This window comes from Bufo bufo, chromosome 1 (genome assembly GCF_905171765.1).
Source record: "Bufo bufo chromosome 1, aBufBuf1.1, whole genome shotgun sequence".
NCBI classification, from domain to species: domain Eukaryota; kingdom Metazoa; phylum Chordata; class Amphibia; order Anura; family Bufonidae; genus Bufo; species Bufo bufo.
In genome coordinates, this window is record NC_053389.1 from 294610821 (window position 1) to 294630130 (window position 19310).

General features: G+C 44.7%; 1 pseudogene; it reads left to right on the plus strand.

Moving 5' to 3' along the window:
- Positions 1-448: 448 nt before the first annotated feature.
- LOC120987347 lies at positions 449-563 on the plus strand (annotated as a pseudogene).
- Positions 564-19310: the final 18747 nt, after the last annotated feature.

Here is a 19310-nt window from a genome sequence, read left to right on the forward strand (position 1 = left end):
TTAATCAGCTAAGCTGCTAAAGTCCATGTTTTTCACAAACAATAGTTTTCCCCCAGACGTGTAGACATTTAGTGATGTCAAGCCAATTTGTTCAGCCAGTCCCTTGGTGGTTGTATCCTCATGAAGTCTATGGTTAAATATCTTATCTAATCTTATGTAAAGCAATGACATACCCCCTATGGCTTTTTGGACCAGTAGCCCATTGTATATCACAGCATGGGGCAACAGCAACAGCAACAAGCAGCTCCAGTGTGGTAATCTCACTAATCCATGTAATGCAGCCAACATACAGTTAGACAACCATTAATTTAATTTCAATATACAATCTGTGCTAAAGACCTGTGAGATTTTGTGGGGAGGAGGGGGCACTTAATTAGTATAAAGCTGGCCTTTCAGCTGACATCTACACCTTCTGAGCCCTTCAGCCCCTCAGTCAAAGCAGGCATGCATTGCTTCTTGGCCTTTATGGCTAAGATCATGTGTAGTATCTGTTCTTCAGTTTCAGTCGAGCTACGCTCCTGGACTGTACTCCATCCATGGGGAGGGTTGAATACCCAACCTATCCTATGTGATGTTGAGCGGAACAAATAACCACACAGTAACCCTGGGTTTACGGACCATGGGTGGCACAGGACGCCTATGCGATGTGACCTCTGAGCTCTGCTGGATCGAAGCCATGAGGCTGGGTTGTGTTGAAAGCCTAAAGTGCATAGTGCCCCAGGAGTGGTGACCTGGGGTGCCTAAACTCCCTGGATGACCGAGGGTGTCCGGGCCACTGAGTGATGGCACATTTGCACGACACTTTCTTTCTCACTTTTTAGCGCACACACCTCTCTTTGCTCGGCTTCGGCCTTCACAAGATGAGGAATTTTTATAGTTGCGGCCTAATGTCCGGGCCATAACTGGCACGCATTCACTTATTTATTTTTGTGTTTTCACTGTGTGCACTTTACACGTTTGTTTGTCACTGGATTTCGAAGGTTGCAACGCCCTTATGGGCAACCCACCTTGAGGTCTACGGGGGGTGTGTGTGGCCATATTGGTTCCTAACCCCCCTGCAAATCCCCTTGGGCTCTCCCTCCGGGGAGAGTCCAGACCTTGTTGAAGATCCTGGCTGACGTCCTGTTTGGCAGCCGAGGTGAAAGCCGGGAGCATAGATGGGTGTACCCTCGGCTTCGGCTGAGGGTTGCCACTTGACCCAGTCCCTTGCAGGAGCCATAGGCCCGGAGGGATAGGGAATGGTTTGTGGGGGGCCCTTCTCCTGTTGGAAAGGGCCTTCGATAGACCGCAACCCAGTGCACGTTTTTGTGTGGCACGCTGCACGATTTTGTTGCACGGGTGAAGAAAGCACGCTCTTCGGGCTTTTAAAAAAAAAATCTGTTCTTATTGATTCATGGTAGACAGATGTAGAACAGAGAACCACACGGCACCCCTAGGGTGTATGGCCTGGTACCTACCAGTGCTAGGTGACCAAGGGCTCTGCTGGATCTAAGCCAGGGGCTGAGATGTTTGAAAGCCCGAGGTGTAGAAGTGCCCCAGGAGTGGTGACCCTGGGGTGCCTGAACTCATTGGGCTGGGAGCCCACTGAGTGACGGCATATTTGCATGCACTTTACTTTCTCAAATTTTTCAGCGCACACACCTCTATTCTTTGCATGGCCGTCAGGCCTGGCATAAGGAGGAAGAATTTTTATAATTCCGGCTGGATGTCCAGGCGGAGCTTCAGCATACATTCACAATTTATTTAACTTTTTTGTTCACTGTGTGTTCACTTTCCACGTTTGTTTTGTCACAAGGATTTCTTGGGTTGCGGCGCCCTTACGGGTACCCCCCTATAGGTCATGGAGGGGGGGTGTCCATCTTGGTTCCGCAGACCCCTGCAAATCCCCTTGGGCTCTCCCTCCAGGGAGAGCCCATACCTAGAAGTCAAGCTTCGTGCCGGGAAGAAATTTTTTATTCCCCTAAAGTGGAGAAAATTGGCTTCTACCTCACAGGGTTTTTTTGCCTTCCTCTGGATCAACTTGCAGGATAACAGGCCGAACTGGATGGACAAATGTCTTTTTTCGGCCTTATGTACTATGTTACTATGTTACTATGTTACCCTAGGTGGCAGCCTAGGTGAAGGCCGGAGCACAGATTTGGCGTACTCTTGGATTCGGCTGAGGGTTGCCTGGTCTTACACCCGGCTTCATAAATTCTGAATAAACCATGGCACTCTAAGTTCTGTTGTATGAACTTCTTATTTTATTTTGTTGTCATTTTTTAAACCATTCAAAAGAAGTAATGTTTAGTCATTGGCCAATGTTTCATTCCAGCCTGGACCTTGATCACAGCCTGGTATAGATATAGACAAGAGTACAAATCATAAGCAAAGGTTTTTTTCTAAAGACATATGGAATGTATTACAATAGATTATGCAGAATGTTATATGATGCCATGGCGGAGAGAGTAACATGATCGTATACAGAAAAAATGTTATTATTGCAGAGAGGTACTACAATGGTAATAGCAAATATTAGAATGTCCCAGGGTGGTAGACAGGAGGCCATCTTAGGGTGAGGTAATATGGACCGTGAGGAGCCCTGTGGATTTGAAATAGACATGGTCCATCCAACAACAAAAAAAGAAATAAAAAATAAAAATTGAAAAGTAAAATTAATCCCTATATGTAGCAAATGAGTTAATTAACAGTGAGTCGGATCTCTATGTATTTAGTTATTCCTTGTGATAGCTGTTCTCTTGAAAGGATAAGTATAATATATATAGCAATACACATATATCCAATGGTTTTCTATAAGCTTTTCCATAAGCATTTGTACTTTTATGACAATGATTCCCTAAATAAGGTAATATGTCTGTGTAGGCACTATGTATGTGGATTTAAGATAATTGTATTAGGAAGCAGAGTACAGTGTGAGAAGAGATATGTCGGACACTGGGAGGTAATTGAAATGTCAATCATGGAGAGAGCGCAACAGAATACAGGAGAGAGCAATAGAATATAATGTAATATATAAGGGCGCCGATTTGGGGCAAATGCGAGTAGCAAGTTGTGGTTGTAGATCCCTAGGTGGTCAGTGGGTACATAAAGGCGTAGATTTCCGATAAAATATCTGTAGTGTTAGTCTGAGTAACAAAAAATGGTTATTTGTAGATAAATTGGTGGTCAGTGAGTACATACCTTAGACATTTGTGGAAGGAGGCATGCAGGATGGCATTTGGACGCCATTGCCCTGCTTGGGATTAAAAGGACTAGTGGTTTGGCGCACACCGCCTGGCGTCTGACGCTTCGGCTGGGGGTTGCCTATTTGTCTCGGTATCTTTTAGGAGCCTTCTGGCCCGGAGGGACTGGTAAGGTTTATGGTGGGCCCTTCTCTTACGGAGAGGGCCTGCGATAGACTGTAACTATGTGCGCGTTTTGGTGTGGCACGCTGCACGATTTTGTTGCACGGGTGTAGAAAGCACGCTCGTTAGGCTATAAAAAAAAATGCATGCATTCTGGCAGGGGAGATACCATGATCACTAAGGTGGTCATGGTGCTTCCAGGCTAAGGTAGCTTCTTGGTCTTATGGCTTAGATCTCGTGGAGTATCTATGCTTATCAGTGGTATGTCCAGACAACTGAAATGGAGCAGAGAAATACATGGAGGTTAACCCAGATGTGTAAGTCAGTGGCTGAAAGATTGGCTTCGATTGGCTCTGGATCGAAGCCATGAACCGAGATGTTTGAAAGCCTAAGGTGCAGAAATGCCCCAGGAGTTATGACCCTTGGGTGCATAAACTCACTGAGAGGGGGAGCCCACTGATTGATGGCACATTTTCACGCACTTCTCTTTCTCACATTTTGAGCACACTCACTCTCTTTGCCCAGGCCTTCTTTCACTTTCCACGTTTGTTTGTCACAAGGACTTCAAGGGTTGTGGCATCCTTACGGCCTACCCATCTGAGATCTAGGAAGGGGGGTCTGGTTGCTCACACCCCTGTAAACTCCTTGGCATCTTCCTACAGGGAGAAGCTAGACCTCATTTGTGGCTCTTGGCCATCAGTTTCTATGAGGAGGTAAGTTCTAAACTTGACAGCGGCGAATCAATGGATGTCGTATATCTGGACTTCTCCAAAGCATTTGACACTGTACCACATAAAAGGTTAGTATATAAAATGAGAATGCTCGGACTGGGAGAAAACATCTGTAAGTGGGTAAGTAACTGGCTCAATGATAGAAAACAGAGGGTGGTTATTAACGGTACACACTCAGATTGGGTCACTGTCACTAGTGGGGTACCTCAGGGGTCAGTATTGGGCCCTATTCTCTTCAATATATTTATTAATGATCTCGTAGAAGGCTTGCATAGTAAATTATCAATTTTCGCAGATGACACTAAACTGTGTAAAGTAATTTATACTGAAGAGGACAGTATACTACTACAGAGGGATCTGGATAGACTGGAGGCTGTGGCAGATGAGGTTTAACACTGACACATGTAAAGTTATGCACATGGGAAGGAATAATGCAAGTCACCCGTACATACTAAATGATAAAACACTCGGCAACACTGACATGGAAAAGGATCTAGGAATTCTAATAAACAGCAAACTAAGCTGCAAAAACCAGTGTCAGGCAGCTGCTGCCAAGGCCAATAAGATAATGGGTATCATAGATGCCCGTGATAAGAACATAGTCCTACCACTTTACAAATCGCTAGTCAGACCACACATGGAGTACTGTGTACAGTTCTGGGCTCCTGTAAACAAGGCAGACATAGCAGAGCTGGAGAGGGTCCAGAGGAGGGCAACTAAAGTAATAACTGGAATGGGGCAGCTACAGTACCCTGAAAGATAATCAAAATTAGGGTTATTTACTTTAGAAAAAAGATGACTGAGGGGAGATCTAATTAATATGTATAAATATATTAGGGGTCAGTACAGAGATCTATCCCATCATCTATTTATCCCCAGGACTGTGACTGAGACGAGGGGACATCCTCTGCGTTTGGAGGAAAGAAGGTTTGTACACAAACATAGAAAAGGATTCTTTACGGTAAGAGCAGTGAGACTATGGAACTCTCTGCCTGAGGAGGTGGTGATGGTGAGTACAATAAAGGAATTCAAGAGGGGCCTGGATGAATTTCTGGAGCTTAATAATATTACAGGCTATAGCTACTAGAGAGGGGTAATTGATCCAGGGAGTTATTCTGATTGCCTGATTGGAGTCGGGAAGGAATGTTTTATTCCCCTAAAGTGGGGAAAATTGGCTTCTACCTCACAGGGTTGTTTCTTTTTGCCTTCCTCTGGATCAACTTGCAGGATAACAGGCCGAACTGGATGGACAAATGTCTTTTTTCGGCCTTATGTACTATGTTACTATGTTACAATACCTGTGGTTGGAAGCTCAAGTGGAAGCCAGGGCAAGATAGACTCTTTCTCAGCTTCAGCTGGGTTGAGCATTGGTTTATGGCCCTTTTCTTATGGAGAGGGTCTGCAGTTTTTTCTGTGGCACGCTGCACTTTTTTTAGTTGCATGGGGTGATGAAAGTTACGTTCTTGGGCTTTAAATAAAAAATAAATAAAAATACTACCATTGAAGCTGATAACAGACAACTTCAATGGTAGCTAATCCCCCTTGATAACGAAAGGATTGGGCATGTTGAAATCCAACAACCTGAACCTTATTCCACTGACTCCAATGACCATGATGCCCCAATACACATTAGATGTTCAGTTGTTTCCGATTAAATTAGTGGGTTTGGTTGTTACTATTCTATTGTGTATGTGAGGTAAGGTCAAAGGGGAATATTTATTAAGGCTGGCATTTTAGACGTCAGTCTTAATAAAACCCTAAGCTGGCGGTGGTTTAGCCAAAGTTATGAAGAAGCACCGGCCTCTTCATAACTTTGGCGGATCCTCTGCCAGTTCTAAATGTCAGACAGCTTCTGAGCTGGCTTACATTTAGACTTTTTTCTACGCCTAAATCAGGAGTAAAAAATGATGAATGAGACGGGCCTGCCGGCTCGTCCACTTCCCCGCCCACGCCACACCCACTTTTTTTTAGACCTGGCCTATTTCAGTATAATAAATGACCCCTAAAGTCTTCAGAGATAAATGATTTATCCCATATGAAGAAATTTCGGATACCATTGCAATAATCATTGTTGAACTACATAAAAACACCATATAATTAACAGAAGAAACAATGTTCCCATAAAAATCACAGCAAAGATACTGTATATATTCCCATGTTAACAAAATTTATTTTATTGCTTTTACAAAATGGTAAAGTAATTAAAGAATTATGGCAATCGGATGTTTAGCAATATTAATGGATGGTGTAATGGATGTTACTGTTAAGAGGAAACTATAGCCAACACTGTTATAGTGCCAAATAAGTAGTCCCAGGGGAGCCTTTATCAGGGATATAGTAGAGGGGGAGTCCTTGTGCTGGTGGTGCCAGTGTGGGTTCCAAACAAAATCAGCCTTGGCCAGTGCATTTAGATACAGGGTTAGGCTAAGAAACTGTATGGTGTTCTAATTTAGGCTAAGTCCACATCTGCACTCACATTTAAGTATTCTGTACCAATATAGGAACAGAATACCAGAACCACTGAATCCAACATATGTTGAACGCTGCTGGCTCCCAATGGAACCCATCCACTATAATAGTTTCTGTTAGGTTTCCAGTGTGAATGCAGAGGTATTTCATCCTTTTTCCCCCCTGAATCTGTGATGGAGACTTCTGCCAGAAGGTCCACAGCAGAAGTAAACCTAGCCTTATTCTCTTATTTGAACACAACAGTACCTACTATATTATCAGGTGGTTGTTTATTTGTGATTTTCTATTCAAGTCTTCCTAGCACTCCATATCTGATTCTGCTGCTTTATGTTAACTTTGAATCATTACCCCAGTGACTCAACTAGACTGAGTGTCCACTGTACCAAGACCTCCAACCAGGGGTGCACCTAGCCTTTCTGCTGCCTGAAGCAAAAATTGAAATGGTGCCCCCTCCCTTCCCCCCATGCCAACAATTTCTTAACCTAACCTCTTCCCTCCAGCCCTACTGATAAAGACATACTAGAAAAACATTACATACAGAGCTACAAAACATACAGGGTAACACCACATCTCTTACATCCAGTAAGGTCTCCTCTGATGTAGACGTTCTCTTTCTGTATCTTTTCCATTCAGACCAGACCACCATAATTATTTCTTTCAGACTTCTCTTGTCTCTGCAGAGTTTGACAACTACTTTTCCATACTCCTCCTGACATTCTGAACAGCCCATCCTGCCACCTATAATACTGTGCTCCCCTATACTATACTGCAAAAACAGATAATCCCCCTGAAAATACTATTACCACACAGATAGTTTGCCAAAAAAATAACAGTGCCCAGCAAATAGTGTCCCTGAATCTTATAGTGGCGTAAACATAGTGTCCTCCAAAAATAATTGTGCTAAACTGATACTGTGCTAGAGTGCCTCCCAATGTAACTGTCCTCCGAAATGTCCCACCAATAATAACACCCAATAGTAATAATGTCACTCATTTTGCCTCCAGAAGTAACAATGCCGCAATAGTGCCCCCAGTAGTAATAATTCCCCCTATAATTTGTGCCAGTACAAAAAATGAACCCTTATGATATTTGCCAGTGAAATAATCCCCCGTTGCAATGTGTGCCAGTACAAAAATACCCTCTTATGTATGCCAATATAAACAATACTCCCTTATGATGTGTACCAGTAAAAAAAAAAACTTAGAATGGCCACCTTAGAATGTGTGCCAATACAAAAATGCTCCCTTATAATGTGTGCCAGTATAAAAAAAGCCCCTTTACAATGTGCTCTAAGTACAAAAAATGCCCCCTCATGTGTCAGTACAAAAAATGCTCCCTTATAACGTGTCAGTACAAAAACACTATCCCCTTTTAGTGCCCCCAGTACAACAAATGTCCCCATAGTGGCCCCCTTATAATGTGTGCCAGTACTAAAATGCTCCTTTTTACAGCTGCAATGTCCCGATAGTGCTTTCTCAAATAATAAACTCAGATACCTCCATTCTGCTGTCAGCAATGCAGTGCAAGACACAGACTTCTTCTAGTCTCTGTCCTCGGTTCTATGCAGCCTGGCTCAGGGACTGCGATAATGATGACACCAGCCTCTGATAGTGTCACGGTCCCGCCTGTGACAGGGACTAGAAGATCAAGGAGACTGGCTGCACATGATTGACAGCCTCTTTGGTTTCACTTTTCTGTGTTGTTGCTGGGGATGACCACACCTATTGTCTCAGGTGTAGCTTAAGTGGTCATTCCTTCTCCTATATTTAGTCTGGCCTTACCCATCATGCTATGTAGTTAAAAGCTCCTTGTTTGTGGAAGTCCTGGTGTTGGTTCTCTCTGAGTACCTGCTCGTCCGCTTACTTCTGGAAGTTAAGTTTATCTTCTTTGTTTTCCCCTACCTCCTGATATTAGGCCTGAGGGGGTCTCCTATTCCTTCATCTGGGAAGGAATAGGCCTTCTGTGTTCTGACACTATTTGCAGGGCCCTGTTAGGGTGAGATTGGGCTTAGGTTCCTGCGTATGAACATTTCTACCTTTAAGGTCTGTTCATATTGATAGCAGTCAGGGCTCGGCATAGGGACTCACTAGGTGTGACCATTTCCCTTCCCCTAGATTCCAGGCCTAATACCTTTTTACCTTCCCTTCTGTGTTCAGTGTGGAGTGCGTTTACCACACTGCGCCGTGACATTATAAACCGCAGCAAACCGTCATTTTTTGTCTGTGTCAGTGAGGCTATGGATCCTATTGCTGCTCTGGCTGGACAATTGCAAGGTCTGTCTTTGGAGGTAGCTGACCTCATAGAAACATAGAATGTGTCTGCAGATAAGAACCATTTGGCCCATCTAGTCTGCCCAATATACTGAATACTATGAATAGCCCTTGGCCCTATCTTATATGAAGGATGGCCTTATGCCTATCCCATGCATGCTTAAACTCCTTCACTGTATTTGGAGCTACCACTTCTGCAGGAAGGCTATCCCATGCACCCACTACTCTCTCAGTAAAGTAATACTTCCTGATATTACTTTTAAACCTTTGCCCCTCTAATTTAAAACTATGTCCTCTTGTAGCAGTTTTTCTTCTTTTAAATATTCTCTCCTCTTTTACCTTGTTGATTCCCTTTATGTATTTAAAAGTTTCTATCATATCCCCTCTGTCTCGTCTTTCTTCCAAGCTATTAAGGTCCTTTAATCTTTCCTGGTAAGTTTTATCCTGCAATCCATGTACCAGTTTAGTAGATCTTCTCTGAACTCTCTCCAAAGTATCAATATCCTTCTGGAGATATGGTCTCCAGTACTGAGCACAATACTCCAAATGAGGTCGCACTAGTGCTCTGTAGAGCGGCATGAGCACCTCCCTCTTTCTACTGGTAATTCCTCTCCCTCTGCACGCAGATCCAGGGATCACAGGCTGCTGGTGTCAGTAGTACTTACCAGGCCTGTCCTTAACCTAAGGTTGCACTTCCGGACAGGTTTTCGCGGGAGAGTGACAACTTCATTCGGTTCAGAGAGTCGTGTAAGTTCTTTAAGTTACGCCCGCTCTCATCTGGGAATGAGAGTCAAAGAGTTGGTATTATTATTTTGTTGCTTAAAGGGGACACTCAGTCTTGGGCTTTTTCTCTGCCAACCGGATCACAGTCCCTCCAGTTGGTAGATTCATTTTTCAGAGCTCTAGGTCTCATCTACGATGACCCGGATCGTATCTCCCTGGCCGAGACCAAGTTACATGGTTTACGACAGGGAGAGCGTTCTGAGTAAATCTATTGCTCTAAATTTAGGAGATGGGCTACGGGTACGGAGTGGAATGGTTCAGCTCTCCCTAGTCAATTCTGTCAGGGATTGTCTGAGAGCCTAAAGGACGCCTTGGCCTTTCACGAAAATCCTGAGTCACTGGAAGCGGCTATGTCCCTTACCGTACGTATATATGGATAGATGCCTGAGAGAGATCAAAGGTCCCTCACTCTCAGGGCAAACTATCATATAATGTGGCGGCTTCCTCTGACACCTTGGGAGGAGAGGCTCCTGAGTCTATGCCTGGTGACGCAGTTAGGGGAAGCTACCCCTGGGCCTGCTTGCAAGAGTTCTAGTCATAAGAAGGGAGTATGTTTTTTCTGTGGAAAAAGGGGACTTTTTTTAAATGTTTGTCCTTACGTTCTGCGTCAAGGTGAAAACAAGAAGTGAACGTTTTTTCATCTCACTCTTGGTGGTGTGGGAGTCAGAGAATTTGGTTTTGCCATTTACTGGTAGTACCCAATTTCTCCTGTCTGACGAGGTGGCACTACAGTCCAAAACTGTGGGAGTTGAGGTGTTTATTGACAGTGGGGCAGGGGTTAACCTAGTTGATGGTCAGTTCATCCGTATGCATGGGTTGACAACAAGTGCATTAGAGAAAAATATTTTGGTGTTCGCATTAGACTCCGCACTAGTGATGGCCTTGTGGTTCGCCCGGCGATCGGTTTGCGGCAAACGTCGCACGTTCGCTGTTCGGTAACATATGACGATATTCGCGCCCGCCATATTCTTTTACATTGTAAAGAACTTTGACCTTTGACACATTTATCAGGTGGTACAGGACAGCCAATTGAAAAGTTTCAGCACATGGACATACCCCCTACCTTATAAATAGACCTGATCTGGCCGCCATTTTACATTCAGTCTTTTGTCAGTGTAGGGAGAGGTTGCTGTGTGGAGCAGGGACAGACTGTTAGGGATACAAATCGCTAGCTAATAGGTCCACAAAAGTCCTTTTAAGAACTGGTATTGGTGTACTATTGATAGGTGTGCAGTACAGAGGGGTGTAATACACTTATAATATACTTTCTAACATAGAAAGCATAATATATTGGATTTGTATTGTGCAGCAGTGGTGGTGAGCGGTTCTGCAGCGATACTGCAGCTACACAGAGTAACAAACGCAATTACAAAAAATAATTATAACTGGTGTGATATACCAGTTGCCCCCCCCAAAAAACTGATAGAAGCGGGGTGTTATATACCAATAATATACTTTCTATATAGTGCATTTGGGTACTGCGGCATTTGTTTGCTGTTTTGCTGCATTCCCTGCTACACACAGTGACAAACTGTATTGGAAAAAAATATTATAACTGGTGTGATATACCAGTCGCCCCCCAAAACAAGTGATTGAAGCAGGTTGTTATATACCTTCTTCCACAAATACTGCTCTTCTATAGAGACTTTTGTCACAGGGTCATTTAAAAAATGACAGGCAGAGGAAGAGGCAGGCCCTTCCGCAGGGGTGGTAGGGGTTGGGCAGGAGCACCAGGCCAGAGCTGCTACCGTCTCTTCCGCTGCGCCCCCCAAGATCCCCAGAACCTATTCGACGTGCCAGATGAGACGTTGCTATGCTGTGCTGCGTCTGTTGTGCCTGGAAGCCAAGAGCCACACCGGTCCTGCACTCCTTTTAGCTTTGCCATCACAGGCAGATCAGTGACTAACCCCGCTCAATTTGACAGTTGTTAAAGTGGTGTGCGACAACGGTGCCAATCTGCTAAGCGCGCTGAAGCAGGGCAAGATGACACACGTGCCGTGCATGGCACAAGTCCTGAACTTAGTCATGCAGCGATTCATTCCAAATACCCCGGGGTCCAGGATGTCTTGCGGCAGGCTAGGAAAATCTCTGGCCATTTCGGAAGATCTTACATGGCCACGGCTCGCCTTGCTGACATTCAGCAGTGACACAACCTGCCCGTCAGACGTCTGGTTTGTGACTGCCAGACGCGATGGAACTCCACCTTGTATTTATGCTTGATAGGCTGCTCCAGCAGAAACGTGCAGTTAGTAACTATCTGTACGAACTCTGCAGCAGGAAAGGTTCTGGGGAGCTTGGTTTTTTTTCACTGCGCCAATGGCTGCTCATGCACGATGCATGCAGACTTCTGCGGCCATTCGATGAGATCACCAAACCGGTCAGTCGCAGCAAGGGGCGCCATCAGTGACATCGTATCTTACGCCTTCTTTCTGGAGCGTGCATTGCGTTGTGTCATTGATCAAGCCATCGAGGAGCAGGAGCTAGAAGATGAGGAAGTCGCAATGCTGGATGAATTCCCGGGGAGGGGGGGTACTCCATCTGAGACAAGTCAACAACAGGAGTCTGAAGAGGAGTCAAAGGAGGATGGTGCTGGGGTGCAGGAGGAGCAAGAAGAGCATGCTTTAAACGTTTCTGGGATCCCTGGTGTTGTCCGTGGATGGGGGGAGGAGAACGAGGATGACATTATCCTGGATGATGAGCAGGAGCCAGGCCACTCCACCGCTTCCAGTTTACACAAAATAGCGGAAATGTTACCACCATCATAGAGGGCTGTCAGAATGCAGCACTTTCAGGCCTTGCTTCGAGAAATGCTGCATTCTGATATTGTGGGTGCTGGCAGAGGAATTTCCACTCACAGAGAAAGAGTTGCAGGTACGAATCCAACAGCGCATGCAAGAAGAGGGCGGTTTGAAGATGTGTTGGTCACTTCGGATATGAGATCATTCTTGCAGCAAACCCATCGACAGCCGTCCTCTGGATCCAGCCTCAGGGAATGCCCAGACCGAAAGGTGTCCGACTACATCGGGTTAACGGCCGAAGTGGATACTCTGATAATCTATGAACCCCTGGACTACTGGGTGGGCCGGCTTGAGTTGTGGCCAGAGCTGGCACAATTTGCCATGGAACTGTTGGCTTGCCCCTTGTCCAGTGTCCTGTCCGAAAGGACGTTCAGCGCAGAAGGGGGAAATCGTGACCGATAAGTGCACTCGCCTAGCTCACGACAGTGTGGTCTACCTCACATTTCTAAAAATGAATGAGGCATGGATCTCAGAGGAATTCAACACATGTGATGAGTCGACCATGTTTAATTGAAATTCCTCATGACAGCCCACAAATATCCGCCACCACCAGAACAAATCATGGTCCCTGTCTTAGGTAAATACAGCGGCATAAAAGGCCTTTTCTGTCCGTTGAATACATAATTTTTGAGGCGTGTACTGGCCGACAGTTACATATTTATCCTGTGACCGCCTAATGTACTTCCAGCCACAGAATCCAAAGTTCTTTGCTGTCAGGTGAACTCCTATTGGCTAATTTTTGGGGCCTGTACTGGCCGACAGTTACATTTTTATTTTATTTTTTAAAGTTTTAAAATAGTTTATTTTCATTTTCAGATAAAGACATAGTAACATGACACCAACAATGGTGTAACAAGGTACCGGATACAAAAGGCAAAAAGAGTCATCGAATTGTATGAAGGATGGTGGCACAAAACAGCAGATTTCAATTGATTGTTGGACAAGCAAGCAGTTTGAGGGGCCAGGAGATGGCTATCACAATAGAAGTAATCATCACTTTTTCTAGGTTAGCAAGAAAGAAGATCAAACATATCTAGTTCGATTGACACTTTTAGCACGAGAAAGCGTATATGATGCTAGGGGTCTGCTAGGGCAATCCTCCGTCCAAGACAATTGATTAGATAAAAGGCTGTTATTAAAGCTTCACCCAATGTTGCAGTGGAATACCAAAGGTAGAAGCCTAGAAAAGGATTGGGTCCGAAATTATGAAGGTCTAAGAAACCTGTAATTTGCCCACAGGGCCCAACGCTTAAGAAAAGCAGAATGGGTGCGAGATTCCCATGAGGAAAGTTCCTCAAAACGGTAGAGTTGGTCCACTTTGAGTTTCCACTGCTCCACAGAGGGAAGGAAGGGAGGTCTGGAGCCAATACTTGGGGATCAGGAGACGAGCCGCGACCAATAGTTGTTTGAAGAGGTAAGGAGGAGAGGAATCCCTCTTCAAAGTATGAAAAAAGGGCTCCAAAGGGGGATATCTTAACTGAGGTTAAGCAAATTTGGTTACAGTACTGTAGGATGTCTGACCACCATTTACATTTTTATCCTGTGACCGCCTAATGTACCTCCAGCCACCAAATCCAAAGTTCTTTGCTGTCAGATGAACACCTATTGGCTAATTTTTGGGGCCTATACTGGGCGACAGTTACATTTTTATCCTATGACCGCCTAATGTACATCCAGCCACAGAATCCAAAGTTCTTTGCTGTCAGGTAATGCCCATTGGCAAATTTTTGGGGCCTGTACCGGCCGACAATTAGGGTTGATCACGAATATTCGAGTTGCGAATTTTAATCGTGAATATTGGCACTATACTATATACTATGCATTTTTATCCTGTGACCGCCTAATGTACCTCCAGCCACAAAATCCAAAGTTCTTTGCTGTCATGTGAATGCCTATTGGCTAATTTTTGGGGCCTGTACTGGCCGACAATTAGGGTTGATCACGAATATTCGAATTTTAATCGTGAATATCGGCACTTCGAGAATTAGCGAATATTTAGAATATCGTAAAATATATTCGTAATCGCAAATATTAGATTTTTTCCAAAATACGAGTTCATGCGAATTTTTAGGCGAATTCTTTAGCCGAATTTTAGGTGAATTTTTGCAATCAAGAAAATAATGCCTGGAGATCATGAATTCGCGAATTCTCGAATATATGACGAATATTCGCCCAAATATTCGCGAAATATCGCGAATTCGAATATTGCCCCTGCCGCTCATCACTACCGACAATTACATTATTATCCTGTGACTGCCTAATGTACCTCCAGCCACAGAATCCTACAAAGTTGTGTGCTGTCAGGTGAATGCCTATTGGCAAATTTTTGGGGCCTGTACTGGAGTGGCAAGTTCTCACAACAATACTTAGTGCACCAATCACTAATATCTCATGAGACCTTATAAAATGTGAAGTTGTATGTACCGCGAAAAAATAAATTGCATCATTAGGGATTTTCGCAATGGCGCTTTTTTTAAACACACAATCTGCATATACACCGATTGTTATAAAAGGCATGTGAAATGTAATCAAATACACTGCTTTAATGTCAAATTACTTACAGTGATCAGAAATTCTTCCTCAACGTCGCGAAAATTGTTGCCAACCATCTTTTCTGATCGCATCCAACTTCGGTCTGGTGGAAACCCAGTTGCTGTAGTAGGCTGCACATATTTTGCGTATGCAAATTCAAATAATACATCTGGTGTGTCACTGTCCATGTTGTAGGACGATTTGTGCACTTCTTGTAATTATTTGGTGGCTGCAAATATGAGCTGAATGTGTCACGGATGGTGTTGCAGAAAACTGGAAGTCATAAATAAACATCCGACTGACTTGATCCCAAACTAAGGAACATATGGGTGAGCCCTATAAAACCCCTAGAGCTCTCCCTGATTGCTATGCCCATGCAAAGATCTTTATGATAGAGGATTGCATGCCCTCGTACCTAGACTGTGTGACACCTGAAAACCCTATAATAGTGAGGGGACATGACCACCGGCTCCCTGCACTTAATACGGAGGGAGTCAGGGTCACCTAGAATCAAGCCAGCACGGAAACACAAATAAAGGAAAAAGACTTATCTGAGGAACCAGCAGTTACAGCCTCTGGCAGTGAACACAATCCAGGAAGTAGTATAACCCGCAAAGTGAGGCAGTATGGGAGGGAATATAAAGGGAGGCAATCAGTGTAAATAGGTGACAGCTAGGAGAAGGAAAAAAGATGACAAAGTGAAACCAAAACAAAGAACATCATGCAAGAGGTACAGAAGAACGTCTGGCAGAGCTTCTCAGAGAGCTGGCGGTGACAGAAGGTTTTTCAGGTTTGTCTGCCATTAAAGTGAATGGGGCACACCGCGAACTTGCGGTTCGCGAACATTTGATTGCGTTTACGCAATTGCGTTCACGAACCGTCCCAGCTGACGCTTGTCCATCACTAGTTTTGAGTACAGCGATGAAGTTGAAATGAGCATTTCCACAATGAAAGCGCTCATTGCCTATGGTCCTTCTACTTCCCCCCCTTGTCCCTGCAGTAAGCCGGATTGGGACAGATGCACACTGGCGCAAAAATAATTGTTTTTAGTTTGTGACGCCAAATGCAGCTTGCGCAGGTACTGTAACATGGCCCTTTAAGATGTAATAGCTCACGTACCAGGTGAGGAATGACAGAGGGGGATAATGTCTGTGTAGTAGGTATTGTGTCAACGGTGTCTCCTACCTTGGTATGGCTGGACTCCTGGATCCTGGCTCACATGCAATAAAGTGAGTGTTGTTAGTAGGAGTAACTGAGGAATGAATGCAATCCAGACAGGAAATATAATCCAACTCGTCTTTACTTGATGCAGCTTGAATCCATACAGGTACAGCAATAGTCTTTACGGTCCCAGCAGGTATTGGCAATATGTGGCAGGAATTAATATATTGAGAAAAAACGTAAAGCGTACAGCGGCTCACCCCCGTAGCGTATGGGTAGGTGCTCACCCTCTGGTCCTACCCTCAGGACCCAAGAGAGAAAATGGGAAAATATAGAAATGAGGGGGCACTCTCAAAAGGGATCACCAGATATAGTACAGATATTTATTAATATATTAAGAACATACCCTTAAAAATCATTAAAACATACATAAAACAAATGTGCAAAACGTCACTGGTGATGATCCTACCACCAACTCTAGGTGTAAATAGGGGAATGCCAACAATATATAGCAATATGATAGCAAGATGAATGTCCCAATGAGAGTTCTGTTCCACAGGAGTGTAGGAATGACACTAAAGCCAATGACGTTGGAACAATAGTGATACAGTCAGTACCGGCCCTGTGGCGCAGTCCTAATGGAGCGATGATAGAGTTAATGTCCCTTTGTCCGATATTCTGGACATACAGAGGTATGTGACAAGTTGGAGACTAGACTCCAGTACTTACAGTCTCTTGTCGCTTGCGATGTTCCGGTCTTACCCTTCTGGCTGACTCTCCGCAGCGCTGATTTTCCAGGCGGCCGTACACTCGCAGCGTCCCGCGTAGTGTACTCGGCCAAGACGTGGCATCCCACGTGACCTGGTAGTCTAGGGTGCCGGCTGGACGCTGAGCTGACGTCACTGGTATGCGACTTGAGCTCCGGTTCAGTGCCGGAGAAGAATCTCGTATGTCAATATCTTTCAAGTGAAGAGCTTTCTTGTTCTTTTCAGGAATCCACGCTCACTCTGTCTTTGCCAGACGCGTTTCCTGCACAATCTGTGAATTACAGTATGTCAGTTGCACGACCAATGCGATAAAAGTGAGGGCACGCAGACGCATATCAGATGTCCCACACCATGGGAGCCGCAATGTGCAGACTAACTGCTGACACATTGCGGCTCCCATGGTGTGGGACATCTGATATGTGTCTGCGTGCCCTCACTTTTATCGCATTGGTCGTGCAACTGACATACTGTAATTCACAGATTGTGCAGGAAACGCGTCTGGCAAAGACAGAGTGAGCGTGGATTCCTGAAAAGAACAAGAAAGCTCTTCACTTGAAAGATATTGACATACGAGATTCTTCTCCGGCACTGAACCGGAGCTCAAGTCGCATACCAATGACGTCAGCTCAGCGTCCAGCCGGCACCCTAGACTACCAGGTCACGTGGGACGCCACGTCTTGGCCGAGTACACTACGCGGGACGCTGTGAGTGTACGGCCGCCTGGAAAATCAGCGCTGCGGAGAGTCAGCCAGAAGGGTAAGACCGGAACATCGCAAGCGACAAGAGACTGTAAGTACTGGAGTCTAGTCTCCAACTTGTCACATACCTCTGTATGTCCAGAATATCGGACAAAGGGACATTAACTCTATCATCGCTCCATTAGGACTGCGCCACAGGGCCGGTACTGACTGTATCACTATTGTTCCAACGTCATTGGCTTTAGTGTCATTCCTACACTCCTGTGGAACAGAACTCTCATTGGGACATTCATCTTGCTATCATATTGCTATATATTGTTGGCATTCCCCTATTTACACCTAGAGTTGGTGGTAGGATCATCACCAGTGACGTTTTGCACATTTGTTTTATGTATGTTTTAATGATTTTTAAGGGTATGTTCTTAATATATTAATAAATATCTGTACTATATCTGGTGATCCCTTTTGAGAGTGCCCCCTCATTTCTATATTTTCCCAGGAATTAATATATATTCTGATTCTTGTCATATGCCTAGTAGATCTGGCAGGTATCTATTTTCTGCTCTGTCTGTAGTCTGCTTGATATGGGCCTGACTAGCTGAAGGAGGTATTTGGCTTCTCCTGGTCTTTGGATTAAACACTCACAGTTCTGCTTGCAGGGAATGGCTTCCTGGAGATCTGTAGATCTGGAGGTGGCTGCTTGCTTGTCACCAGCTGAGGTAGATGACTCAGGCTGGGAAGGATGATCCTTGGGCATCAACCGAGGCAGGATCCTAGGTTGGGATCCCTATTTCTGGGAGCTCCTGCTAACACAGCCTTCCCCTAGGAGGGGGGCTGGCACACTAACTAGAACTTTCCTTCCTCCCCATGAGGCAGGATGTGGGAACATTCCACTCCTCCTCAAAGAGGGGGAGCTAGATTGGAATGAACTATTCCAGTCTAGATATACTAACTGAACTAAGATCCTGTTACATACTGCTGCCACCTGCTGGTGTACATGGAAATCACAGCATGATATACCAAACAGGCCTGAAAAATGCACATTATGGAGAGAGTGATGTAAACTTATACCAGATGACAATATACATACACTTAACATGTTGTAGTAGGGATAAAGAGTTTAGTGACATACTCTGGGATGTTACATCCCTACCTGGTGCTGCCTGAGGCGATCGCCTCACCTGGCCTCATTGGTGGTGCACCCCTGCCACCAACATGTCCTTTTTATAATATCTGTGTTTGTTCTCACTGTTATGGAGGTACCGATACAGAAGAACTTTGAATCTCATTATGTAAATTGCAGTTTGCATAGTTATTGTTGCACAGCTGCCTCTGTTTTGGGGGCACAATGACTATATTAGTTATTGGGGCATTGTGGCATTATCCTTTTAATTATCAAGGCATTACTCTGTATGCTACTATTATAGAGACACTGTGTTGTTATTATAGTTGCACTATTGCTGCCACGGTTTTAGCAGCCACAGTTTTGGGGTACTGCCACTGGCACTATTTAAGTTGCGGTTTTGTTGGCACTGTGTCTGTCACAGTTTTTGCTCTGTGTACATACCGATAGATTAAAGGGATTGTACCAAGTTTGTAAGTTATCCCTTATCCACAGGACAAGGGATAACTGATCACGGGGGGTTTGACTTCTGGGACCCCCACTGAACGGGAGTCCTCTTCCTCCGATCTGAAGGAGTGCTAGGCTGAGCATGCACCCTGCAGCTCCATTGATTCTCTATGGGACTGCCAGAAAT